General features: G+C 39.9%; 2 protein-coding genes across 4 annotated transcripts in view; one reads left to right on the forward strand and one right to left on the reverse strand.

Annotated features, from left to right (window-relative positions):
- Positions 1 to 27,903, reverse strand: part of cmss1.L (cms1 ribosomal small subunit homolog L homeolog) — a 220,009-nt gene that overhangs the window by 83,738 nt on the left and 108,368 nt on the right. The window lies entirely within an intron of this gene.
- LOC108707914 (filamin A-interacting protein 1-like) overlaps positions 1 to 27,903 on the forward strand; it is a 180,531-nt gene that overhangs the window by 51,079 nt on the left and 101,549 nt on the right. For both annotated transcript variants that reach the window (XM_018246011.2, XM_018246009.2), the window contains exon 2: positions 3,859 to 3,910. The gene's annotated coding sequence lies outside the window, so the exon portion shown is untranslated. The remainder of the gene's footprint in view (positions 1 to 3,858; positions 3,911 to 27,903) is intronic.

A 27,903-nucleotide genomic window follows, 5' to 3' on the forward strand; every position in this document is an offset into this window, starting at 1 on the left:
GAATGGTGGTGGTACCTGCCTCTGCTGCCAGCTGTGCAACTGCCAATCGACTGGAGAAGTGGGCAGGTCAAGATCTGATGCCCAGAGCAACTTTCCTGCTGCTGCTCCTTCTATTCCCCCCGTGTTCACCTTTTCCGTCCTGGAGGGGGTCCGTATCGCTACAGCAGGGATCAAAACTGTGCTCTCTGCACTAGAACAGTTATATTTCCAGTTTGAAAATTTGCCTGATTGGCGCAGCACCCCTGCCGGTGACTTCATCAGAACTGGATATAAATTAAGCCCTGGAAACTGAATCAGCATATATAGTACAAGGGAACAATGGTAATTAATTACTACTTCATCAGAATTTAATAGTAAGCCCTGCATCATCCTCTTTTACGATAGACACACTTACCCTACCCTACATTGACACTCAAAAGATGGCCCAACAAGATCCAAGATGATATGCTCCTGAGGACAATTTGAAGGCTTGGGTTATTACTGTAATAGGACTGTTCAACTTGCTGTGTATACATTAAGTTTACCATATAAAATACCACATTTCTAGCCATATTAATGTGTAAGCTCGAGTTCTCCTTTCAATCAAATGGTATATGCATCCCGGACGCAGCATTTGCTTCAATGGAAAACAAGGTGTAAGTTACTAGGCTACAGGTTCCATCCGTATCAACTAACGTTTATAGGCTGCCATTTTTTCTGAGAAAAGATGTGGATCTGAACCTAAAGATAAATCTGTTCTTTTATAAATGAACTTTCTGGGATAGATAGATGGTCCACAATTGGCCCACTAGCAAGGTTTTGAGGTTGTGGATGTATGTATCTTGTAGTTATGTCTCTTAATAAGTTCTCCCAGTGAGGTTTTCTACAAGTGACGATGAAACTGTGATGAAATTAGACTGTAAGTTCCACTGAGTAAAGAACTGATCTCAAATACTGGCTGTGCTCTATATGGAGCTATGTACCATGGTGGCCCCATTCTAGGGATAATAACAAATAAGCACATAGCAGTGTAGCCAGCTAATACACAACTCAAGCATCAAGAATATAATGTTTAGTTCTCCTTTCCAGTCCAATCAAGGGGTTTTTGGAAGCCAGGCACAGAGCTTAATCATATTCTAGTTATGTCTCTTAATAAGTTCTCCCAGTGATTGTGTGGGTTTTCTACAAGTGACAATGAAACTGTGATGAAATTAGACTGTAAGCTCCTCTGAGCGGAGGACTGATCTGAAATACTGGCTGTGCTCTATAAGGAGTTGTGTACCACGGTGGCCCCATTCTAGGGATAATAACAAATAAGCACAAAGCAGTGTAGCCAGCTAATACACAACTCAAGCATCAAGAATGTAATGTTTAGTTCTCCTTTCCAGTCCAATCAAGGAGTTTTGGAAGCCAGGCACAGAGCTTAATCATTTACTTCCTTCAATGGTCATAGAGTTATGAAAGAGTTTGTGTAATTCTGGAACCTAAAAATAGGCATTTTGTGTATGTAACACTCTCTGGGGTTAACAAGAGCAAAACACACGCAGCCTAGGAACGCACGATGGAGATCTCCAGATACTGAAATTCAACAAACCATTTTGATTTATGTCCAGTATAAAATAGCAGGCTAATGTTTAGAGGTGTGGCGTAACTTTGCTCTTAAAACTCGCCCTGGCTTATTTTCCACTGATGGATATGCTTTAATTTAAACCTCATGAAATAAGCACAGAATAAACACATTTATAAGCTTCAGAGGGAATCGGTGATAGTATCAAGAATGCTGCACTGGAAATTACTATAAATATAAAAAAAAATAATGGTCTTTTCGCCCCAAAGATCTGGTTTGACGGGCATGATGGGCTTGATATAATGAAACAACAAGGCAATCTCTACACTGAAGTACAAGTAAACTCTAGTGCGGCTCTGGAAAAATATATCAGCACAACAGATCAGCATTTCCAGGATTTCAGTAACACAACTCTGTTTAATATTAGAATGCCAAAGAGAACAATAATGACATCCGAGCAGATATTTCATCTCTAAAACAAGTTTGAGCAATAATTGAATTTTTTTTACCTCTCTTTAAAGGAGAGAATCAGTTTTAAGGTTTGGATGTCCTTTAGTGGTATTCAATTTGGGTGGAACAGCTTAGCTTGCACATGTGACATGGGTTTATGGAGTATCCCTGATGGTGGGTAGTGGTTATTATTATTATTATTATTATTAACATGTATTTATATAGCGCCAACCTATTGCGAAGCACTGTAAAGTAAATGTGATTATACAACTAAATCAAATGAATTATATACATAGAACATATGGAGTTACATACATCACAATCAATATAGGTACAAAAAGGTGAGGAAGGCCCTGTGCATAGGCATACAGTCTAAAGGGAAAGGGAGTAATACACAAGGTGTGGGAGTGGGCAAGATCAAATTAAGTGGGTGAGAAATGTGGTATTGTATGCGGTGTTGCATTTGGTAGTTAAGCAGAGTGAGGGTAGGCTTCTCGAAAGAAGTGCGTTTTAAGAGATTTCTTGAAAGCAGAAAGGTTGGGAGAAAGTCGGACAGACCGTGGGAGAGAGTTCAAGAGGAGGGGTGCAGCCCTTGCAAAGTGGTTAGTGGAGATTGGGGGGTAGGTCTGGATGTGAAAGAGTGGATCTTTGGATTGTTCACCTTTAAGGGAGAAGGAAAGTCGTTCAACACTTAGAAGTGAATGTATATACTTACCTGAAACCCCGGGCCAGTGCTCCTATCAGCAGAAAACTGCACCGGCCCGGGGTTATACCAGTGAGAACCACAAAGTGATCCTCTTCCGGCTTCTTCTTTCTTCAAATATCCCGGGGCAGACGCATGCGCAGTAGAATGAAATAGCCAACTTTTTAGTTAATGTTCGGCCTGTCACTCTAATGCGCATGCGCAGCCACGTGAACAAAGAAGAAGACGTAAGTGGATTGCTCCGTGGTGTTCACTGGTATAACCCTGGGCCTGTGCAGTTTTCTGCTGATAGAAGCACCGTCCCGGGGTTTCAGGTAAGTAAATACAATCACTTGGGGGTGCCTAACATTTGGCACTCCCACATGCTGAACAACTTTCCTTCTCCTTTAAATTAACTTTTAGTATGATATAGAGAGAGATATTCAGAAATGATTTCCATAGGGTTTTTACTGGCCTGGGATCTGGGCAGGGGACGGCCAGTGAAATAATGGGGGTAGGTCACTGACACTGTGGGGCGGGGAGTTGATGTGATGGGTGGGGCGAGGGGTGTACCAGTGGTGGGGCTATGACTTGGCAATCACCAATTGGCTGATCGCCATGTCAATCAAGGGGAATCCTGTTCGGGTTTCCTTATTTGGAAAACCGGGCGGGCAGTCTTGACCCAGGCAACACTTCTGAAATCCTGGCTGTCCGGGTCAAAACTGGATGAGTGGCAACCCAAGATTTGCAAATAGGATTGTTTTGCCTGCAATAAGGATTAATTATATCTCAGTTGGGATCAAGTACAAGCTACTGTTTTATTTTTACAGAGAAAAAGGAAATCATTATAAAACAAAATTGGATTATTTGGATAAAATTAAGTCTATGGGAGGCAGCCTTTCCTTAATTCTGATCTTTCTGGATAATGAGTTTCTGCATAATGGAAACCATACCTGTAAAAAAAAAAAAGTACTGCAGAATATGGTGGCCCTATATAAACAAAGTATGATACAATAAAGATAGATATTTGTCTAGTATCGTTACAATGGTGAATGTAAATGGCGGTTGCTTAGGGCTTTCTGACAGTGTTAAGCTGAGTTACATAAAACCTGTTACTAGTAATATTTTTTCCATTGTAAATAAATCACAATTAGCAATAAATTTACATCTTCTTTTGCAGAAGGCACCACTGACCCAACTGGCATTTGAGAAAGCGGAGATCTGATTCACAAGTAAGTAAATGCCATTTCTCTATAAGTAATTCAGGTGATTCACCCCCTCTTCCCTTTGATACTTATTTAGTAAAAGAAATACACATCTGATTGCCGTGAAAACCATTGGCGCTTATCATAAGTGACAGATGTAATACTATTGTGTAAATAGCTAGGCTGCCCAGATGTCAGGATGGAATTCCAGTTCCCCAAATAACATTTGTTTCCAATGCAACTGAAATCCAAAATTCCCGTCATACTAATGTTGGTTGATGCCAGTGTGATATAGATGGCCAAGAGTCTTATGGTTGTGCCAAGCTTTTGGGGAACCCCTCACAGCCCATGGGAGCTAGGCAGTGTACAATGAGAAAAGGATTTAGAAGCGTAGATGCTTTCTAATGGTTTCCTGGGATGCAACTGTCAGTAATCATGGTAACATGATTTACTGTGCCTCCTTCAACATAGTTTTGCATTGCAGCAGTTGGTAAATGGCAAAGAATTGGGCACAAGATAGGGGGAGGTTTAAAGCAAAGGGGCTGGAAAGTTACTAGAAAACTTAGATGCAACCTCTACATAACTTTTAGTATGATGTAGATTAGAGGTCCCCAATCTTTTTTACCCTTGAGAAACATTTAGATGTAAAGAGACTTGGGGAGCAACACAAGCAAAAAAAACAAATGTTCCCGGGGGTTCCAAATAAGGGCTGTGGTTGGCCATTTGGTAGCCCCTATTTGGACTGACAGACTACAGAAGGCTCTTTTTGGCAGCAGGCCTGGTTTTTATACAACTAAAACTTGCCTCCAAGCCTGGAAGTCAAAAATAAGCACCTGCTTTAAGGCCACTGGGAGCAACATCCAAGGAGTTGGTGAGTAACCTCTTGTTTACAAGTCACTGGTTGGGGATCACTGATGTAGAGAGTGCTGTTCTGAGAAATTTGCCATTGGTTATTTATTTATTTATTTTTATTTATGGCTTTTGAATGATTTAGCTATTTGCTCAGTAGTGATCTGGTTGCTAGGGTCCAATTTACCTCTAACAATCATGCAGTGACATAAATGAGAGACTGGAATATGAATAGGAGAGGCCTGAACACAAAGCAAAGTTATAAAAATGAACAATAGCAATAAAATAGTGGATTCCCAGAACAATTGTTTTTTTGGCTGCTGGGGCCAGTTGAAAGCTGGAAAGAGTCAGAGGCAAATAATTCAAAAACTATATATATATAAAAAAAAATCCCAATGGAAGAATTGGTCATTTTATAACATACTAAAAGTTAACTGAAAGGAGAGAAGAAGCACCAAGTGACGTCGCTGTAATCTTTCATGTGGACAAATGTTAAATCCATAAGTTTGCAAAAGGGCTGCAGTTCACCTAAAGGGGTAGGTCACCTTTAAAGGGATACTGTCATGGGAACATTTTTTTTTTTTAAATGAATCAGTTAATAGTGCTGCTCCAGCAGAATTCTGCACTGAAATCCATTTCTCAAAAGAGCAAACAGATCTTTTTATATTCAATTTTGAAATCTGACATGGGGCTAGACATATTGTCAATTTCCCAGCTGCCCCAAGTCATGTGACTTGTGCTCTGATAAACTTCAATCACTCTTTACTGCTGTACTGCAAGTTAGAGTGATATCACGCCCCTCCCCCCCCAGCAGCCAAACAAAAGAACAATGGGAAGGTAACCAGATAGCAGCTCCCTAACACAAGATAACAGCTGCCTGGTAGATCTAAGGACAACACTCAATAGTAAAAACCCATGTCCCACTGAGACACATCAGTTACATTGAGAAGGAAAAACAGCAGCCTGCCAGAAAGCATTTCTCTCCTAAAGTGCAGACACAAGTCACATGACTGGGGGCAGCTGGGAAATTGACAATATGTCTAGCCCCATGTCAGATTTCAAAATTGAATATAAAAGAAATCTGTTTGCTCTTTTGAGAAATGGATTTCAGTGCAGAATTCTGCTGGAGTAGCACTATTAACTGATGTGTTTTGAAAAAAACACGTTTTCCGATGACAGGATCCCTTTGAGGTAACTTTTAGTATGTAATAGAATGGCCAATTCTAAGCAACTTTTCAGTTGGTTTTCATTATTTATTTTTATACCACATTCAGATGTAAAAAAAATTTGGGAGCAACACAAGCATGAAAAATGTTGTTGGGGTGTCAAATAAGTTCTGTGACTGGCTATTTGGTAGCTCCTATGTAGACTGGCAGCCTACAGGAGACTTTGTTTGGCAGAACAGGAAGTTTTATACAACCAAAACTTGTCTCCAAGCCTATAATTCAAAAATAATCACCTGCTTTGAGGCCACTGGGAGCAACATCCAAGGGGTTGAAGAGCAACATGTTGTGGAGCGTCACTGGGTAGAACTTCTCACAGCTGCTCAGGTTTACATGAATTCCCCCGGAGACTAGATCTAGACCCCGGACAGAAGTGCAAGAGCGCTAAGGGGTTGAAATAATACCAATACCTCAAGTCTTGCACGCATGAATGCAAGGGATGTAGTTAAATGCATTTTATGCACCATTAAAACTTCAGAATAATTATATATATATATATATATATATATATATATATATATACACACACCCCTTTTTTAACTTATTAGGGCTTTCTGCATAGGGCTTTTAAGATAACAGACAGACCATGTCTGCAGACACCAGAACTGACAATAGGCACAAGGCAATAAAAGCAGGGAATTTGCGTTAGAGAAAATATTTTAACATGGGCAGAAGTGAAATAACTAATATCCCAGTTTATATCACTTTATTTTATGTGCCTCGCAGCAATCTGTTGAATTTTAATGGAAGGTGGGTGTTAGATGGAACTGTAGGAGAGCGAATGCCATACTAGATATTCATAACGTTATACTTGTGATAGCTTTTAAGGGATATCTGTGCTTTGTCCAGATTCTTGGATATGAAACGGCAGTGCACATGAAATGCTGCAGTAATTCATCCTATAATCCAGGACCAAGTATATTACCATGAATAACCAATCCACTAAGGAATGCTGAATTCATGTATACTTGGATTACATGGCTTCCCCTCGACCTTACAGAATGAGAGTCCATAAGAGTGTATGTGCAAATGTAGAACTATGCAACCCAGGAAGGTCTTTTAGGGTTTTACTGATGTGGTCGTGTAGTTTGTTGTGGTTTAGTATCACTCTGGCTGCTATGTTCTCTGCTGCCTGGAGACAATTAGTCTGGCTGTTTGGCAGGCCAAGGTCTAGTGAGGGATATGGAGTTAGACAAATGGCTCCAACTCCTATGTTATTCTCTTAAACTTCTCTTCCAATTTCTCTGAAACCTTCTGAATGCTCCATAGTGCAAATAAAAGGTTTATACTGGGTCCTCTCTCAGCACAACGATTATCTGGATATGGAAATGTTGGGTGAACATTGGAGCGGGTAGCATATATATACTGTAGGTTTGAACTCCAAACCCAGCATTAACCAAAATCTCAAACAGCACAAAGCTCATGTTTACCACTGATTTACCATTTTAGTTATATATGATGAAAAAAAGGCCAGTGACAGAATGGGTTTCCAGTAAATATTTTCTAAAATGTATGTGAAGACTATTTAGGTGGAATTAAGTGGACGCAAATGGCTGTTTCTAATGATGGTGTTGGTGGAGTCTATTCTTTATGTTTATTGGTTATACCTGTATTACATGTTTAAGGGGTGGATGATATTATACAAAAACATCTAATGAGCCCTAACACCAGTAGTTCACAATCTTGGCAGTTCTGAAGGCCAGTTAGAATGAGATTTGAGGGGGAATGCATTTAGCCAACATTAGATACACCTGGAAGCCCACTTAAAGGTTAATTGGGGTGAGATTTTAGATGAATGCTTATTTGCTACCTTAGATATCCTTCAAACTATGTCTGAGTAGCTGAAACAACAATGGTTTCATACATCTGTATCCTGGTTAAAATCCAAGAGGGGGCCTTGACCAAATGTTGGATTACAAATAGAGATTGAACCTAGTATTAAAGGAGAAGTAAAGGCTTGGTGCACTTGGGGGTGCCAAATGTTAGGCACCCCCAAGTGATTGTATTGACCAGTGAGCACCACGGAGTGATCTTCTTCCGTCTTCCTCTTTCTTCAAAAAAGTACAACAAAAAGCTAAATTTTAACTAAAAAGTCATCTATTTCATTCAACTGCGCATGCGTTTGCCCGGGGAAATTCAAAGAAAGAAGAAGATGGAAGAGAAGTGCTCCTTGGTGCACAATAGTATAACCCGGGCCGGTGCAGTTTTCTGCTGATAGGAGCACCAGCCCAGGGTTTCAGGTAAGTTAATACAATCACTTGGGGGTGCCAAATGGGGGTTATACCAGTGAGCACCACAGAGCACTTCTCTGCACCAAGCCTTTCCTTCTCCTTTAAGACAACTGCTTTAAATGAGAACTGTCACTCAGAAATAATAAAAAAAAAAACTGTAAAACAAAAGTCTTTTTAAAACTGATCAGAAACAGGCCCGGATTTGTGGCCAGGCCACAAAGGCCCAGGCCTAGGGCGGAAAAGAATTAGGGGCGTCATGCTGCTCCAATCGCTTTCTCTGGAGCACTGGGGACACGGAGCTTCGACAACGTTGTCTTCGTGCTTATCGCGTGGGGGAAAGGTAGTACATATGGTCAGGCCGGCGCTAGGGGGCACCCATCCGTGAAATCCGGCCCTGATCGGGAAACAATTTATTATTTAACATCTAATGTTCTCAGCTGTCAATCGTATATTGTCTTTTCTACTTCTGGGCCACTGGAATAGCTATCCCTTAACATATTACACTTCCACTTCTTACTGTATAACGTCACATGCTTGGGTGCATGCTCAGCTCCTCCTTTTAGGCACATGCAATCAACAAAAATGGCATCTGCCTGCTCACTATGATTGTGGATTCCAAACCACAGGCCAACCACATTTTCTGCTTGATAATTTGCTATGACCCCTAAGCTTAGCTTCTCAACAGCTGCTCAGAGCCCACTGAGCATGTGAGTGTCACAGACACTTTCCAAGATGGTGACCCCCTGTGACAAGTTTGAAGTCCTGGATCATTGCTGCTATTGACAAGCTGAAACTTTAGGCTGGTGCAATAAGTTCAGTACATAAAATGTGGCATTTTTAGCCATATTAATTTTTTTTTTAACTCTTTATTTATTTGAAACAAGTCATTGCTTATTATCACATTTCAGACTCATCATTTCACATGAGATTAGGTGATCTAATGGTAAGGCATTCACAGTCGTACAAGTAAGTCCTATGGAGTAACGCCCATGGGCTCTCCTTTAAGTTGGACAGTCCTGATTTAGCACTTTAGACACTTTTGTACTCCAAAAATTTTATGTTTTTAGTGCAAAATATTCAAACCTGAATAGATACATTTTCCAAATCATGAAGAAGAATGAAAGCAATGCATAAAATGTAGTAGCCTGGGAGATGCCTTCCTGCCACCACATCAGTAATGCCCAAGTACTGCCCCAATTGCCCTGCCAGTTTCCGACATGCAACGTAGTACAGCAAGGTTGGTGGGTGCCATTTAATCTGCTTTCTGAAATGACTTGAAATATTCATACTCAGTCTGAGCGATCACTTCAGAGAAGATGGCACCTGCCAACCCCACCGTGACTGTATTGGGGTGACACACGGGTGCTGTTAGAGAAGGGGTCTCCCTAGGGCTACTATATTTTATACTTGGAGTTCATTCTCCTTTAAAATGATAATCTGTGCAACTTCATGTCATTTGTAGGATGTGAGTAATGATCTGAGGTCATTCAAGAAAACCTCTGGTGTAGTTCAGCTGTTCGAGACAGAGCAATCTACTGATAGGAAGTATGGATTCCATTTAATGTAATTTAAGCAGAGATTAACATTCCGGGGATTTATCTAGAAATCAGTCCGATTTACTAAAGCTCGTTCTTTATCAAATCTACTTTCGGAACATTAAAAAAGACTTCAGTTTGTGAATTATCCCCGTTTGCTCAAGCATTTCATTTCACTGGGAGGGTTAAAGAGCTAAATTGCCTGGGGTGAGGTAAGTGTGATCTAAGCATGTTAAAGAACAGAGGATAGCAAAGTCTCAGCACATGACTCACGCACACATTAAACCGTACAGGAGATAATTCTCAGGTAAACTTTGCCTGAGCCTGTACGTCATCCCTCTGCGAGCAGCTTGCATTAATCATGCTCCTTGTCTTCTGATGTCAGCCAGCAGGAATGTCTGATTTACAGGGAGCCGGGGGAATAGGTCGGAGCAGAACAAATACATCCTATTGTCAGATAATGGGAGGAATAAAGAAAAAAAAAACGGCATTTCATTTTACTCGAGTGTGTAAAATCTTTCACTTGTTTGGTAATTTGCTACTGTACAGACACCCTTGTGTTTATATACGCTGATATAAATAGCACCAGTAAAAACAATCACTTTCAATGCAGCAATTTCTGTTTGTACGGCTGAGTAGGAAGGCAGGTGTATGAGATAATCCTGAGGCCCGTGGCACACAGGAGAGCGGAAAACGTCACCTCTTCCCATAGAGCTTTATGGAAAATACACTACTTAAAGCACATGCATACAGTAGCGATCCTAGAGGGTGCGTGACGCGCAGCCGGCCCCGCCCCCTCCGTACGGCCGCATTTGTTAGTGGCGCACGGACTGCCGGACTGCCTGAGGGGGTGCGGGCCCTGTGGCCCTGTTCCCCCAGTAGTTCCGCCACTGCATGCATACCTCCCAACATTTTGGAAATAGAAAGAGGGACAAAAAGATTTTTTGATAATCAGGGCCACAGCCCCTTATTATTATGTTCATTTTACAAAATTCGTCAGGTTTTGAAAGTTTGAACACATTTCTGTGGTTTTTACAGTTTTGCTAATGAAGGTGAATTGCAAGTCACCGTTTCCCCCAAGAGACTTGCTTATCTTAAATTGTTACAATTGTTTCTTTGCTTATCTTAAATTATAACAAATATATCCAAGTGCACCTGTCACATATTCTGGGTTCTCTGCTAATAGCCAATTACATTTTAGAAACTCTGTATCTTTTTGTGGCTGTTCAGTGCAGGAGATCAAAGAGTAAGTCGGGACATTTCAGTAACAATTGTGTGCAGTTTAAAGGGGGGCACACTTGCAAGGGTCGGGGGGTCGGGTGACCATCTGGCCTAGGGGGGAGCCCAAACAGAAATCCAACCCTGAGGGTCATAGTAAATGACCCTTCTAATCTGGAAAAAAAATCCTATGAAGAAAAGCTCATGTCTCGAAACCTATATCTGCACATTGTTTTCAAAAAAGAAACTTTTTTTTTTATTTATAAAACATCTTTTTAAAGAGAACGTAAAGGGATTCTGTCATGATTTTTATGATGCAGTTTTGATTTCTAAATTACACTGTTTACACTGCAAATAAGTCACTCTACCATACAAAATTTAATTCCTGAACCAGCAAGTGTATTTTACTTTAGTTGTAATATTGGTGTGTAGGTGCATCTCAGGTCATTTTGACTGGTCATGTGCTTTCAGAAAGAGCCAGCACTTTAGGATGGAACTGCTTTCTGGCAGGCTGTTGTTTCTCCTACTCAATGTAACTGAATGTTTCGCTGTGGGACCTGGATTTTACTATTGAGTGCTTATATCTACCAGGCAGCTGTGATCTTGTGTTAGGGAGCTGTTATCTGGTTACCTTCCCATTGTTCTGTTGTTAGGCCGCTGGGGGGGGGGGCAGAAGGGGAGGGGGTGATATCACTCTAAGTACAGCAGTAAAGAGTGACTGAAGTTTATCAGAGCACAAGTCACATGACTTGGGGCAGCTGGGAAATTGACAATATGTCTAGCCCCATGTCAGATTTCAAAATTGAATATAAAAAAAAATCAGTTTGCTCTTTTGAGAAATGGATTTCAGTGCAGAATTCTGCTGGAGCAGCACTATTAACTGATGTGTTTTCAAAAAAACATGTTTTCCCATGACAGTATCCCTTTAATGTAAAGCTAAAGCTAAAGCTCAAGTTCTTCTTTATAGATAAACACAAACATTAGAAAAGCATATTGTAATGTTAAAACTGAACTGAGAACTGAATATGTCTATTAAAGGAAAAGGGAAAAAAAGCCCGAAACATGGGGTAAGACTGCAGAGGCTTGGCTGATCAATTTCAGAATTAATTTGTCTGTTTAATGTCTGTAATACATCCCTTGGTAACTAGGATTGTACAGGCAAGTTTCGTGTTACCTTGGCTCCATGGCTGCATAACACCCATAGGCATTCGGCCCTGGTGAAAAAGACTGGCAAATAGTTGTAATGAAACTGAGATACATTTCATAGCTTAGGGGTGAAATGTAGGAACGAATGATAGATTTCATCAGATCCCTAAAGTGAATCCCATGGAGCGATTGCATTACTCACTTCGGCTTCCAATTGAATTATTCTTTAACCCTACATGTATGACCGGGTTTTCTCCTATCCCAGTAGAAAGAAGAAGAAACCCCATGCAAATGCCAAATTATCACTCACCTACATCTCCTGGTTCATATTTGCACAGAGGGGTCACATACGATTCAGTCGGATACTAACTTGTACGATCATTGGGTTTGACTCCACTGGAGATTTTGTTGGATGGATAAAACGCATCCTACAAGTCAGATGTAGCTGCATCAGTCAAAACATAATGGGACTAATGAAAAATCTGCTGTGTAATCTACATTTTAAAATTTGCCAACTGCTGAGACACGACTAGTGATGGGCGAATTTATTCGCCAGGCGCGAATTCGCGGCGAATTTGCGCAATTCGCTGCCAGCGAATAAATTCGCGAAACGCCCGTGAAAATTCGTGGGAAAAATTCGCCGGCGTCAAAAAAAAATTTTTCTAAAAAACGCACGCCGGCGTCAAAAACGGGCGCCGGAGTCAAAAACGAGACGCCGGCGCCGCTTCGCGAATTTTGCGTGAAATTTGCGAATTTTTCGGCGAAGCGAAACAGCGCAAATTCGCCCATCACTAGACATGACTGTTGATGGGAGAGCAGCATCTGCATCTTCATCCAATGACAAGATAAAATCCGAGGGTGTCTGACCGACTTTTTTTTTTACCATTGAAATAAACTGACTGTTGGATGTAGATGCATTAAAGGAGAAGGAAAGCTACGGAGGCATTTTATTGCCAATAGATTAGCCACAACAGTGCAAGCTAGAATGCTATATTTATTCTGTAGAATGTTTTACCATACCTGAGTAAAAAGCTCTAGAAACTCTCTGTTTGTTAAGGATAGGAGCTGCAGTATTAATGTGGTGTGACATCACTTCCTGCCTGAGTCTCTCCCTGCTCTGGGCTCAGATTACAGTAGAGAAGGGAGGGATGGGGGAAGAGGAACAAACTGAGCATGCTCTTGCCCAGGGCAATGAGGTTTAAGCTGAAAACAGGAAGTCTGATACAGAAGCCCATGTGTACACAATAGAAGGAAAGAAATGCTGTGTTTCTTTTGACAGGGGACTCAGAGCAGCGTTACTTTGGGGGTTTACTGGTATATTTAGATGGACCTTTCTGATAAGGCTTACTTAGTTTTAACCTTTCCTTCTCCTTTAACAAACTACATCATCCAACTTTATCTAAGCCGACTTTACATTCTAGCTATAGGGGATTCGATTTTGTAGCATCCTACAAATCTCGTGGTGTTGCATGGCAAGATCAGATAAAATCAGATCAAAATCTCCCCTGTAGTTTTACCTTTAAAGGCAAAACCAGACAGCTTGATGAACACCTTGGCATTTATACAGGGTCAGTGGAATGATCCGGCCACAACCACAATCCAAATTACTGGATAGCCATCTCTAAAAAACTTCATAATAATCAAATAATTAAAATTTTTGAAAATGATTTAAATTTTCTCTGTAATACTTGATTTAACTAAGATATAATTAATCCTTATTGGAGGCAAAACCAGCCTATTGGGTTTATTTAAGGGGTTATTTATCAAAGGTCGAATTTCAGAGTTTTTTTAGACCTTGAATGAACTCACAACTCTAATTTAAAGGGCACCAATCATGACCAAAATCATTTACTAAGTAAATACACTATGTGAAAGTTCAAGAAATCCGATTTTTAAAACAGTTAGAATTGTTTGTATAATGTAAATGATCAGCTCACTATACCTTCTGCAAGATCTCCCCTATCTCCCCTGCAGTTCTAGCTGAGGCAGGCATCTTGGATTTCACTGGCTCCTCCTACCTATATCTTCCAGCCAACTGCAGCTCTGAAATCTCGCACATGCTCAGTTCAAATTCCTTGCTTGCTTATCAACCCTTCTAAGCTATTTTCAAATCAGCCAAACCTGTGTGTTAGCTGCCGTACAGTAGTGCTGCCACCTGCTGGAAGTTAGCAGGTGGCAGCACTTCTAGTGGATACTTCTAGTGGAGGAGTTTACTAAAACAAGGCATTCTGGGTAGAATACTCAAAGCAGTGTTACAATCTGAGCATGCTCCTGAAATTTGCATATTAGAGTCTCTGTTAGAGTCTCAATATGGCCTCCCTCAGTGAAAGAACCCATTTGACAAAGTAAGGGATTTTTTTAAAACCTGCAGTTTTTTCAAAAAACTATATATGTAGTTTGATTAAACGTGTTTAGCTTGTACTGGTCAGATTGTTAATATGTGTTTGATTTTGGCTGTGATAGGTGCCCTTTAAGAAAAAAACCAGAATGGAAAAAAACTTGAATCAGCGAGTTCGGGTATTAACAACCCGAATACTCAAGTTTTTGAGTTTACTCAAATTTTCAGTGAAAGATTGATTGAGTTTTTGAGTAAAATCCTTCGAAAAAAACTCGAACATCATGAAGGCTATTAACATCTTCAAATAGTTTGAGGGACCTCAACAGGTTTTAGATGGTGTATTTTTTGATTCAAGCTATTTCCAGGGTCGGAGTATAATAAATTTAGAAATCTTTTTTTTTTTTTAACTTGAAAAAATTCAAATTCAAGAATAACCTCAAAATCCCGACTTTTTCGTGGAAAACACAACTCCAAACCTAATCTGTTCCTAACTGTTTAAATGATTTTTAGTAGACTTAAGGTATGGAGATGCAAAATAAAGAAAGATCCCTCAACCGGAAAACCCTAGGTGCTGAGCCATTACCACTTTAATTTACAGAAGTCAATGAATTTGATTACGTCTATATTCATTCCAACCCGATTCAGAGCTCGACCACTTATTTTTTAAAGACATATTTATGAGCAGTAAAAACAACTGGATGGAAGCCTGTATTGATTTCTTTCAGAGAGTGCCACTCAAGAGACCACATAAACAAGACGAGATATATCTGATAAACCTTGACAGGCCATGGCACAGACCTGGTTGTACATTTAGCAAGAGTTCCCTCCTGGGACGTGCCATTTCAACACATTCGTATACCAAGTAAAACACAGCACATCTGCTCTTAATAAAGCCCAATAGTTTGGATAATTCCCCTGCACGCTGGGCTGAGGATATACCCTAAAAAGTCAAAGATCAACTTCTAACATCAGAAACGCTTCGGCATAACACGGGCCAGCTTTAGGTGACATAATTCAGTTGGAATCAATAAACGTTGAACCGTAACACAAAACAGCTATTGGCATCTAATTCTGGAATGTGCAGAGTTTCCAGGGTCTAACCTATAAATAAACTTTCAATATTATAATCGTTAAAAAACATGCACATTTATTGTTTTAAGGCAGCTGAATCAATTGGTACATGAGGCTTGGACCCTTTTTGTATGTTTTGGTATTGGATATAACCCTGCCCTCTGTGCGGGTTGGGCCTGTAATCTTCCTAAGGCCTACCATTACATTTACAAGCCCCACTCCCGTGGTGCTCTCTTTCACATGGGAAATTATGGAACGGCTTAACCCATCTCTAATAGACTTTAAATATGTTATTACTAAAAACCTTTATGAACTGAAAACGTGCGCCTCCTTTCTCATGATGCCATTGGGATAATATGAGATTGCCCCAGAGATGAGAAGGGATTTTGTTTCCTTACTGGAAATTCTCCATGTTTTTATTCATAGAATCATCTTGTATTCATAGAACAAGTTCTGGCAAATTGGGTACAGGCCACAATTGAAACGTCGATTATACGGATTGTACTAGTTCTTTAAATATTGTAATGTTTTTTTTCTTTTTTAATAAAAAAAAATGGTTGAAATGAATATCTGTTTTTAAATGAGCTTCTAGATTCCATTACCGAGAAACATAATCAGCCGTCACAGAAAACACTTATATTAGAGAAAAAATGTGTAATTTCTGGGATTAAGGAAAGTTTTGTATGAATAAGAGAAAGGGGATTCCATGGGAATTATTGAAGTTGGAAAGAGCAAAACAGATTGTTGGTAAGGGACGTCCTGCTTGAATACATGGGAAATGTTACAATCACTACCATACAGTGGTGGAATAGCATGTAACGGTATGGGGCCACCCTTTATCCAGAAACCTGTTATCCAGAAAGATCTGAATTATGAAAACCCCCATTTTATAAAAATAATAACATTTTTGAAAAATTATTTCCTTTTTCCCTGTAATAATAAAACAGTACCTTGTACTTGATCCCAACTAATATATAATTAATTAATTAATCCTTAATGGAAGCAGTACTACAGCCTACTTGGTTTATTTAATGCTTACATGATTTTCTAGTTGACTTAAGGTATGAAGATCCCTACAGGTCCCACACCTGTACTTTAATACAGGATGGCACCTGACGTCATGTCAACTCCAATCAAAAAATGTATATACAAAACAATATAGGACTTGATTCACGCCAAACCCTATACTGAAAATATTGATCCACTGAGAATTTTTTTTTTTTCTTCCAGTGGCCCAAAGTTTAGCCTTAAGTGTTCTTTTGAGTTCAGAATCTTCATAATTTTTTAAAATTGGCCTTTTTTTATATAAAAATTATATTTGCAGACCATAAGGGACCCCAAACTGTAAGATCAATAACAAACATGTAAAATTGTATTTGTATTAGTGTATTTGTTGGGTCAGTAGCACAATGTGCCCTCACATTGGTGTCTTGTGATTCAGTTGAGCGTACCTTATTGAAATACCTCAATAGATTTTATTTGCATGGGCCTAAAGGTCCCCATAGACCTAAAGATTTTTCTTTGATGAACGACCGATTTTAGTGCAATCCAACCAATTCGTCAATTTATCGTGAGGTTAAAGGGAATTAAAGGATCATGCATCTAACGATTTTTTGTCCGAACATCAGTCAGAAAATTGATCGGCCATGTTGGAAAATTTTCATTGGTCACAGTGAAATGTATCCATTGTCCAATTGTTTGCAGGGCCAAGCAGGCAGCTTCCCTCAGTTTTCTTGGCTTCAACTAGACAACATCGCTTGAAATCGTCTTTTTAGTTGATGGACAAATCGTACATTTAAACGATTGTTTCAAGATAAGCTCGGTCTAATGATAACAAAAAGATCTTTTAAAAGTCTTTACATCTATGGCCAGTTTAAGGGATTATTCTCTTAAAATGGCCATAAATGGTTCAACCTCTTAGGGCAGTGGTCCCCAACCTTTTTCACTTGTGAACAACATTCAGATGTAAAAAGAGTTATGGAGCAACGCAAGCATGAAAAATACTCCTGGGGATGCAAAATAAGTGCTGTGGCCATTTGATAGCCCCTATGGGGACTTGCAGCCTACATGATGCTCTGTTTAGCAGTACACCTGGTTTTTATGCAACTAAAACTTGTCTCCAAGCCAGTAATTAAAAATAAGCAACTGCTTTGAGAGCCACTGGGAGCAACATCCAAGGGGTTGGTGAGCAACTGGCAAGTCTCTAGAATTGTGGACCAACAGGAACATAAAACCGCAGATACTGTGCTGCAAGGTTTTTTATTTTTCACAACATGTTTTGAGAAGTGGCTCTTTTTCAAGTGAACCTGAAAAAGAGCAACTTTAGCTCGAAACATGTTGTGAGTACAAGTGCAGTACATGGGCACCTTTCAATTGTTCCATTTGCTCAGTCCGACTTATCTGAACAGCAGAAAGTGAAGTGAAAAATAACTGTGGCTTCTCTTTACTCCCCCAATATACACAGGCAGATATGGTGCATCTGCAGATAAACTGCCTAATCCATGAACGGTTTTAAATCAATTGTACATGGATATTGGTCAATGGACCACGATACACACACACACCAAAAATCAAACAAAACTTTTGATCTCTACATGCATGGCTTATGTTTCATGGAAGAACATAATTTAGCGATTACAACAACAGATTCCTAGTGCATTACAGGTGTCAATACCCACTGGGAATTGGAAACTCAATCCTCTGAGAATTCCTTGCATACCTTCTGTCACACTGCTACTCATGCGAGTGGTTAAGGAATCCTCTGATGGTACGGTCATTGGGGTTGCTTAGGTTACTTGGTCAAGGGAAGCCAGTTTACAAAGACAACAACAAAAAAAAAAGGAATGCATTTTCAAGCTGGGTCTGTATTTAGAGGAAAACTATACCACTGAGCATAACAGGGTTTTCGGCATTTTATTTTACCCACAATGCATCATTTCTTCCCTGTGATTTATCCAAATAGACTGGGGGGGGGGTTTATAATGAAGATTTTGAAAGCATCAGGAGACCTGGTAAACGTCAAGACACGCAATGTATTCAAGCTAGGAAACAGCCTCCACTTTCTTTGTAACATCTGTGGGAGTGTGAGAAGGACCTGTTAGGAACCTTGTATCATTGGCTATTCATCATACAAGAAGCGGGGAAGAGACAACCCGCTGAGGTAGAGTTTCACAAATCCTACAGTTCACTACAAAGCTATACCAAACCCATGAGCTAATGCAGACTAACTGGTGCCTTCTGCTACTGCTCTGTCATTATCTATCAGTAATGGAGGGTTTAATCTAAAAAAAAAAAATATGGTTTTTACTGTTGGCACCGGCATGAACAAGGGAAGAGAACAATTTGAAAACACAGTTTAATCTCCGTCTACCAAAGCAAATGTCAAGACTGTGTATTAAATGGTATCAGTGAACAGCTTTTCTCTGAAACCTCCAGTTTTAAAACAAGTGATTTATTGAACGTGCTTAGCACTTACCATTTATTTTTCGTCCTGCATAATAATGGCAGAATTATTTCATACAGCTCCACCACTAAATTCAACATGTTTCAATTATACTCCAAGCAGATGATATTTCTTTTATTTGTAGTGACACGTGTTTTACAGGATTGCTGTAAAGACCACCTTGTAGTCCTTCAGTAACAACTGAACTCACTTAGGGTAAGGCCACACTGGGCGTTTGGGGAGATTGATCGCCACAAAAACGAGGCGATTAGTCACCAGGCGACCAAACTCCCCAAAAACGGCCAGTGTGGACTTACCCTTTGAAGTTTGTTCCATCGTCACTGAGTTAATCAAACTTTGTCGTTAGCCAGAGAGCTTAATAATTAGATAAGTGTAAGACAGTTTGGATATGTGTAGATAAGCAGAGGATTTATTTCACCCTTTTGAGATGAGATCAAAAGAGATTAGCTCATCAATGTCAATGATGTTAAAATTGACCTTGAAATTAAAGTTAACCTTGAAATTAAAGTGTGATTATTTATAATCATTTTTTATATAACGCTGACACATCTACATAATATTTTAGAGATAGCTCATAATTCCCATCAGTCTGTGTCCTAATGGAGCGGACAATCTAAAGGTCATATCACAAATTCAAAACAATTTTTGTAGCGTAGTTGGGAGGATCAAAGGACATCAACATGTTCGAGCAGGGGCCTCATATAACTTTTTGGCAAGGCCAACCACCCAGGGGGACCAGTGACAGGTTGGCTAATAATTTGGGCAACCTGGGTAGTACAACTTAGTAGGATAGGGCCCCATGATTACTGATGGCAGCCCTGATTAACCATCCAGTTGTAGTTCTAAGGATATCTGGGAGCAAAAGAAGTGTTCTCCCAAATCCCACTAAAACCGATCTTCAAGCTGGGATTTCAAAATATCTAAGAGAGCAAATAGGCATTCTCACCAAACGTAACAATAACTGGTCTAAAAGGTGAGCCACCACCCAACCATTTCTGTGGGTTACCACAGGGGGCCCGGCCCCACAATTTGGGAATCAATGTCTTAGTTTATGCTAAAAGTTAAATTATTCAGCCCAACTTCAGGGTGGTTGCTGATTAGGTTCTTTAATAGATTTTAGTATGGTCATACTTTTTAACTAAGAAACACTATTTTAAGATTATTACTAGGGATGCACCGAATACAGGATTCGGTTCGGGATTCGGCCTTTTTAAGCAGGATTCGGCCGAATCCTTCTGCCTTGCCAAACTGAATCCAAACCCTAATTTGCATATGTAAATTAGGGGCGGGGAGGGAAATCACGTGACTTTTTGGTCACAAAACAAGGAAGTAAAAAACGTTTTCCCCTTCCCCCCCTAATTTGCATATGCAAAATAGGTTTTGATTCGTTATTCGGCCGAATCTTCCGCAAAGGTTTCGGGGGTTCGGCCGAATCCAAAAAAGTGGATTCGGTGCATCCCTAATTATTACATATACACAGAACCCAAAAATTGGTTATGTCCCTCAACTCAATGACATAAATATAATAAGAATTGCAGTATCTATACTTCTGGGAGCATTTTCAAGGGTGACACTAGCAGTTTGTTGAGAAACTCCTTCATTCAAAGCAGATAATATAAAGATAATAGGAACTGTGGTGCTTTGCAAATATCAGTTTTAAAAACAGACCTTATTGGTATGTTTTTTTATATGGTATTGGTATGTAGAAAGCCAATAAACGTTCTTTAAGAAGAATTCTATAAATGGTACGTGAAGTGGTGCCATTAGGCTTCAGTATTCAAGCTGGATGTTGCGGCCATTTGTGGATGAGACTGTAAGTGATCTATACCCAATAAAACATTCAGTAGATTGTAAAGTGCTCTTCTTAGCTTGAAGTATTGTCTAATTGGAGGAACATCTAGGACTTGCATTAAGTAAGCCCTTGTTCCAACCCTTATTCCATGTTTTTTTTATCACTAGCTATTACATGCTAGTGTATTCCAGAAACAGGAAAATAACAGGCAAAATAAAAATAGCGCAGGAAGCCCTATCAACAGAATCTTCTCACTAAACCTGCTGCATATATATACATTCAACTGTTTCTTTTTACAAGAAATAATAGTTATCATCTTGGCTTTGTACAAGCATTAGACAGATTTAACTTGAATTACCAGCCATTATGTCATTACAAATAACATGCCTGTTTACCTTAAAATGATCTGTTTTTACAAGGTTTCCTATAAATGGCAGATTTAAAGGATCAGAACAAGCATTGTTCAGGGTGATTAAGGTTAATGTTTACTATCTGTAGTTAAGCCTAGGCCAACAGCAAAGAATCCCTTTGCTGGCTTGTTGAGCAAGATGGAAGATGTAGAGTCTGTACCAATAACCTTTTACATTTCCCTGCAATACAGAAGTATGATATATTTCATTGTACAATAAGCTTTTCAGTTACATTTGTATTTTTTGGAGGTTCTTTGCACGCAAACAACAAATTCAGCTTGAGGCTAGTTCCCTTGCATATAATCCTCTTCATGAGACAGTGATTGTGCCAGTAACACAGCAGTTATAAGACATTTCTTAGAAACCTATAAAAAGCCATCAACCATTAGTCTTCTTTATGTCCTGGATTATTCTCATACTAAAGATATAATCAGCAGGATTCATCATGTGTTAAGTCATGACACAACTGGTTTGATTACCTGTACCATGTTAATGCTCCAGAGAGATATAAATTAATCAGAACCTCTTTAAATATAAATCAGAAACCAGCTCTCCAAGGACTGGGACTGTGGGATAGCAGATATAGTAGGGAGAGATGGTGCCTATAGTAACAGTGGATAATAGTCTCTGGGAAAGGAGTGTGGCTGTGGGATAGCAGGTATAGTAGGGAGAGATGGTGCATATAGTAACAGTGGGATAATAGTCTCTGGGAAGGGAGTGTGACTGTGGGATAGCAGGTATAGTAGGGAGAGATGGTGTCTATAGTAACAGTGGGATAATAGTCTCTGGGAAGGGAGTGTGACTGTGGGATAGCAGGTATAGTAGGGAGAGATGGTGCCTATAGTAACAGTGGATAATAGTCTCTGGGAAGGGAGTGTGACTGTGGGATAGCAGGTATAGCAGGGAGAGATGGTGCCTATAGTAACAGTGGGATAATAGTCTCTGGGAAGGGAGTGTGACTGTGGATAGCAGGTATAGTAGGGAGAGATGGTGCCTATAGTAACAGTGGATAATAGTCTCTGGGAAGGGAGTGTGACTGTGGGATAGCAAGTATATTAGGGAGAGATGGTGCCTATAGTAACAGTGGATAATAGTCTCTAGAAAGGGAGTGTGACTGTGGGACAGCAGGTATAGTAGGGGGAGATGGTGTCTATAGTAACAGTGGGATAATAGTCTCTGGGAAGGGAGTGTGACTGTGGGATAGCAGGTATAGTAGGGAGAGATGGTGCCTATAGTAACAGTGGTATAATAGTCTCTGGGAAGGGAGAGTGACTGTGGGATAGCAGGTATAGTAGGGAGAGATGGTGTCTATAGTAACAGTGGTATAATAGTCTCTGGGAAGGGAGTGTGACTGTGGGATAGCAGGTATAGTAATGAAGAGATGGTGCCTATAGTAAGAGTGGGAATAACAATAGCAGCGTCTGTGCTGTGGGATTGCAAATAATTTGGGTTTAAAGCAAGTCCAATCACCTATAATGAAAACAGGAAATTATTCCTCAGTGATCCACCAGTAGCTTTTAGTAAATCAGACTCTTCCACAGACCAATGGAGTAGCCATCTCCACCTCAGTAACATAAAAGAACAAGAAAGTCTGGAGAGTCTTTGCAAGTGTGTAGTTTTATTATCGCACTACATGTTTCGGACCCATCTGGCCCTTCCTCTGGTGCATATCACCTATATCTACCGATTAGCAGGTAGCATTTACTAGTTGTCTGTTTAAAAGCAAAAGTCTTAATGGTTGCTATGGGTTACTGCACCTGGGTAAACATAGTGTGTGTTATTACATATGGGGGCTATTGATGGTGTTAATAGTTATCAGTGAGAAGGGAGGGATTGTGCTGCCTGGACTTCAGCATATCAGTTAATGCAGTCATTTGACAACAGCTGAAAGGACATAGGCTAAACACTCTTACTATATAATAAATACATATATATATATTTGGGGCCCACAAGTCTGTTCTGCCCTGGGCACTACCACCAATAACCGGCCACAAGTTACTGCAGACACAATTTAACCACACTACAATGAAGTCTTGTGATTCAATTCCAGCCAACAGTTTACAGAAACACATTTAATACTATAAAACAGGTGCCAAAAAAACATAATTATACTGTTTACATCTAATGTACAGTTTGAGAATGGTCTAGGCTGGGGGTCCGGGAAAGAGGTGATTACATTCTTCTGTCAAATGTGATTGGAAGACAGGAAACACAGACCACCAATTCTGCCCCAAAGAAGCCAACTAGCTGCTCCTGCAAACCTGTTTAGCTAAATAAGCACACTGTTTAGGTTACGAAAACATTTTTATTGTTCCCTTGAGGGATTTTGGACTGTGAGCAATGTTATGCTTGTATAATATTTTTACCTTGTTTATTCCTGGTATGACAGGATATAAAGAACACGCCACTAGTCCCAAATGATGTTAGCAGAGATCATAGAGACAATACACGCTCTGTCTTTAAGGTTCATTAGCTCACGGATGTCAAATCCTAACCTCACTGCTTACATAGACTTGTCAGCACGAGCACATATAACAGCATGCAGAGGACTTCCAGTCAGTCTGTGCCTATTCTCAGATATCGTTGTGGTTCGTATATCACGTTAGGAAATTCTGCTGGAGGCACAATGCACATTTACTATAAATTCAAATCATCTAAATCGGTGGTTCCCAAACTGTGGTACTGACCCCCCGGAGAGGAGCTTGAAGCAGTAGTGAGATGGCTCAGCCGAATGACCAGTTACAGCGAGAATTACAAAGAATGATCATTTGGTCTCCTGCATACACCTGAAAGCTTGAAGGTCGGCTAGGGTGAAATTTGGGGCGAATCCATATTTTCAGTCCTTCATATTCTGGCTGATTGACTGATATACCAATATTTTCCTAAAGCAGTGCACATTTAATGAATTATGGGAGGTCCCGACCAAATGTGGGATCTTCAAGAGGTGCCCAGACCAAAGACAATCTTCAAGGAGGCTTGAATTGAAAAGGTTTGACAACCACTGGTTAATAACAAGACATGTGCAAAAAAAGGATTTTCATGCAACCAAAACAATGATCTCAGATACAGTATAAAACAGGGATGGCAAACTGTAGAGTAGAGTTATGTTCCATCTAAGAAATGCTACGACCGGGCACCTCTTTTTTCAAACGGCAACACAAACGCTCATTTGGATTGAGATCGATGCTTTGACTGGGCCATTGATGAACAGTCACCTTTCTGTTTCTATTCAAATATTACACGGATCTTGTGTAGGGGATTATTATCCTGTTGAAAGATGAACTTTTGGAATATTCACTGGGTGGCATCCATTCATCCTTCTTATCTAAAAAGATGCTCACCTCCATACTTCACTTTAGGTATGGTGCCTTGTAAGGTGTGGACAATGTTACATTTGTGCTGCGTGAAGTTTGGCCAGAAAACATTATCTTAGTTCTTATCTTTCCACGCCTCACACTTTTAATAATTTTTTGGCTTTTTAAACTTGACTAGAAAATGTCATATTTGGTCTTATCTTCCTATAGGACAGAATTTCAGAGGTGCTTTCACATGCTTCTTCACAAATAATATCTTACTTTGTGCTGCCCTCACATTCAGGCGAGTGCCATGTATAGTTCTCCATATGGCTCAGATCAGGAGAGCTGCAGATCATTCAATGTGATCATTGACCTGTCTGTGCATTGAGTTTTGACCAATGACCTTTCTTCGGCATCATCTGAGAGGTTTAATGTAGCTTCAGCTGTCTTTAATTGAACCAAACACTTGGCTATTGTTTTGCGACCTTTTTTAAAAAAATTTTGTAATCTGTAAAAAAAATTTGAATGCTTTTTAGTCTCCGTTGTTCTAGCAGTTCTTCAGATTCACAATTAGAATTTCTTATCTGTGGGGGTTTTATCCAGAAATTGTGGCAGTTATTTTAATGATTCACTAGTGGAGACCAATGATAAGGTAACTGGGTCCTTGTTATGGCAACATTTATTCTCCTGTGTAAAGATAGAGCTTCTACAACCCAGCAGTTGAATACTTATGCAAAGAGCACATTTCAGTTTATTGTTTCAGTGATCTAACATAATATCTCACAAAATTAAGCTTTAACATATTATTTGGTCAAATTAAAAGAAAATGTTCAATGTCTGAATTACTATATTGTCAGGAACTCTATATATACTAAGAATAAGTAATTGTTACACTGCGGATCATACTTTTCGGTCGGCAGCCCTGCGTAAATGCCATGTCCGTCCAGGGCCGGAACTAGGGGTAGGCAGAGTAGGCGCCTGCCTAGGGCGCAATCATGGGAGGGGCGCACTTTTAAGGGGAATTTTTTCAGTTGATTTTAAACCCTGCTTTGCTTCGCCTTTAATAGTTTTTGAATTTTATAAACCGCCTGTTCCAAACCCCTCTTGCACGTGATTTGTACAGAGGGCAGAAGCACTACCCACCTCCCTCTTCGCTCCTGCTGGCAAAAGTACATATTTAGGGGAAATTTTGTGAATTTTTTTGGCTGCTGCTGGCACAGGTACAGATTGGGGGCAAAATGAGGGATTGGTTTTGCTGCTGGCTCAGGTATATGGGACAATATGGTGGTTGCTAGCACAGGTACACATGTTTGGGGCAATATGATGGATTCTTGGCTACTGCTGATTGAAGCCCTTGCCTAGGGTGCCAAAACACCTTGGCCCAGCCCTGTGTCCGCCTGACCCAATACAAGTCTTGACCATAGAAAAGAAAATAGTTTTTCACTGTTGTTCTACCTGTTTGTCACAGCACCCACCGTGCCAATTAAAACCCTGCTCACCCCACAGAGCAGAGTTTTAATTAGACATTTATTGCACTTTCCTCTGTGATGTCATTAGAACACTAAGCATGCTCAAAAGGGGAAAAAAATACAAGCCTGCTTTTTGCAACAAATACTGATAAATGTGACAGCCTATAAAAACGTAATCTTATGCTTCAAAAAGCCAACCGTACCCTTATATGGAAGCTCTGAAAATCCTTCGGCTTACGCAAACAACCATATTCCCTTTACAGATAACCTCTTAAAAATAGCATAAGAAGTGGCAACAAGGGGAAAGTATTTTAAAATGATGTGTAACTAGAATTCCTAACAGTAATGGAAAACTTGGAAACCAGCTGGCCTGTTTGAAAGAAAAAAAAAAAGCCAGTAATTGGGTACATGTTGCCTCACATCAAAGTCACAACACAAGGAGTTTGGTACATCATAAATGCCGTTTGTACTCCCAGAAGTAAGAACGCAAAAGGACAAAGAAATAGCAAATGAAACCTCTTTGTTCGGAACTCGGCCAACACCCAAATGCCTGCGCCATAGGTGTAATATGTTAGGATTCAAGTAAAATAAACCACATGAACCATGAACAGGTAAAAACTGTCCAATGTATCTGGGTATATGAGAGTATCAGATATTAGGCAACGGTTGGACAGGTAGAAGTATAAAGCAATGATTAGAAGTAAAGTGAAGATGTCAACGTTGTAGGGTCAACAATCAAAGCACAATCAAGAAGTTCACCCCCAGTATCGATCAGTATTTGTTTGAGTTATACGCCTCATCTCGTCCAAACATTCATCTTTGCCAGTTGTTATAAACAGATGGTGGCATATCTTTGCTGGGATAATCAATACGGCAGCCCACATATAAATGCAAATCATACAGTGAAGAAATGTTCTATGTACATGAAGCCATGGCAATAAAAAGAACAATATAAGTGAAAAACATACTAATTAGTTCATATAAATAAGAGAAATTCTATCCCATATAGAATGTACTTGTGATAGCAAGGCTGGTGATTGTGGGATTTCTCCTTGGAGAATGTTAACTTCTCACATATGTTCAGTATGTATCAATCTAGCGTTAGAGTATTGGCCAAGTTTTTATGGAATTTCAGACATGCTAATACAAACTGACCAGACAAGGCGTATGTGGTTTCTGACACAATATATCCCTTGTATGTATAAAAGCAGATTCACTCCGCAGACGTTTATTACTCATCATGTGTCATTTTAACAGAACAATATGCTTTAGAATTTTTTTTGCTTATGCAAAGGGAAGATCCTATATTCTGTACTAAAACACACTTATAAACTTATCCAAAGCAGGGATTTTTTTTAGAGAATGCTGAAACACATAAAAGGAGAGAACCGCCAACCTCAGATTCCCAACTTTGAGCCAAATAAAAGGAATAATCTGGGTTTTACATTTGTACCCTAAGCACGCACTCTAGCTATGGCTGGTAGGCTAATTTAATTAAGGGTAACACAGTACAAAGCAATGGCAGGTAACACAGGGAATAACACATAAATGGGGTTCACCTGCCATTGGAGAGTGCAGTTCTATAGAATGAGTTATTATTGGATGTCCCAACGTGGAGATTTGTAAGGTTTACGGTTTGCCTACTTTTTGCTGGCATTATACTGGGTGGGCGAGTCTATGATGGGGCATGCAAATGAAAGGGAACTGACTGAGCAGGACGGGGGTCTGTAAAAGATAGGGGCAGGAGTCGTTTTTGTATGGAACGGAGGTGTACCGAGGGTGAAGGGCTAGTTCAGGGGTCCCCAACTTTTTTGACCCAAGAGCCACACTTAAGTATAAAATAACGTTGGAGAGCAACACAAATATGCAAAAAGATCATCGGGCTTCCAAATAAGAGCTGTGAGGATTGGTAGCCCCTATGTGGACTTGCAGCCAACAGGAGGCATTATGTTTGGCATTATACATGTTGTTTATGCAAC

Source organism: Xenopus laevis, chromosome 2L (genome assembly GCF_017654675.1).
Source record: "Xenopus laevis strain J_2021 chromosome 2L, Xenopus_laevis_v10.1, whole genome shotgun sequence".
NCBI classification, from domain to species: Eukaryota; Metazoa; Chordata; class Amphibia; order Anura; family Pipidae; genus Xenopus; species Xenopus laevis.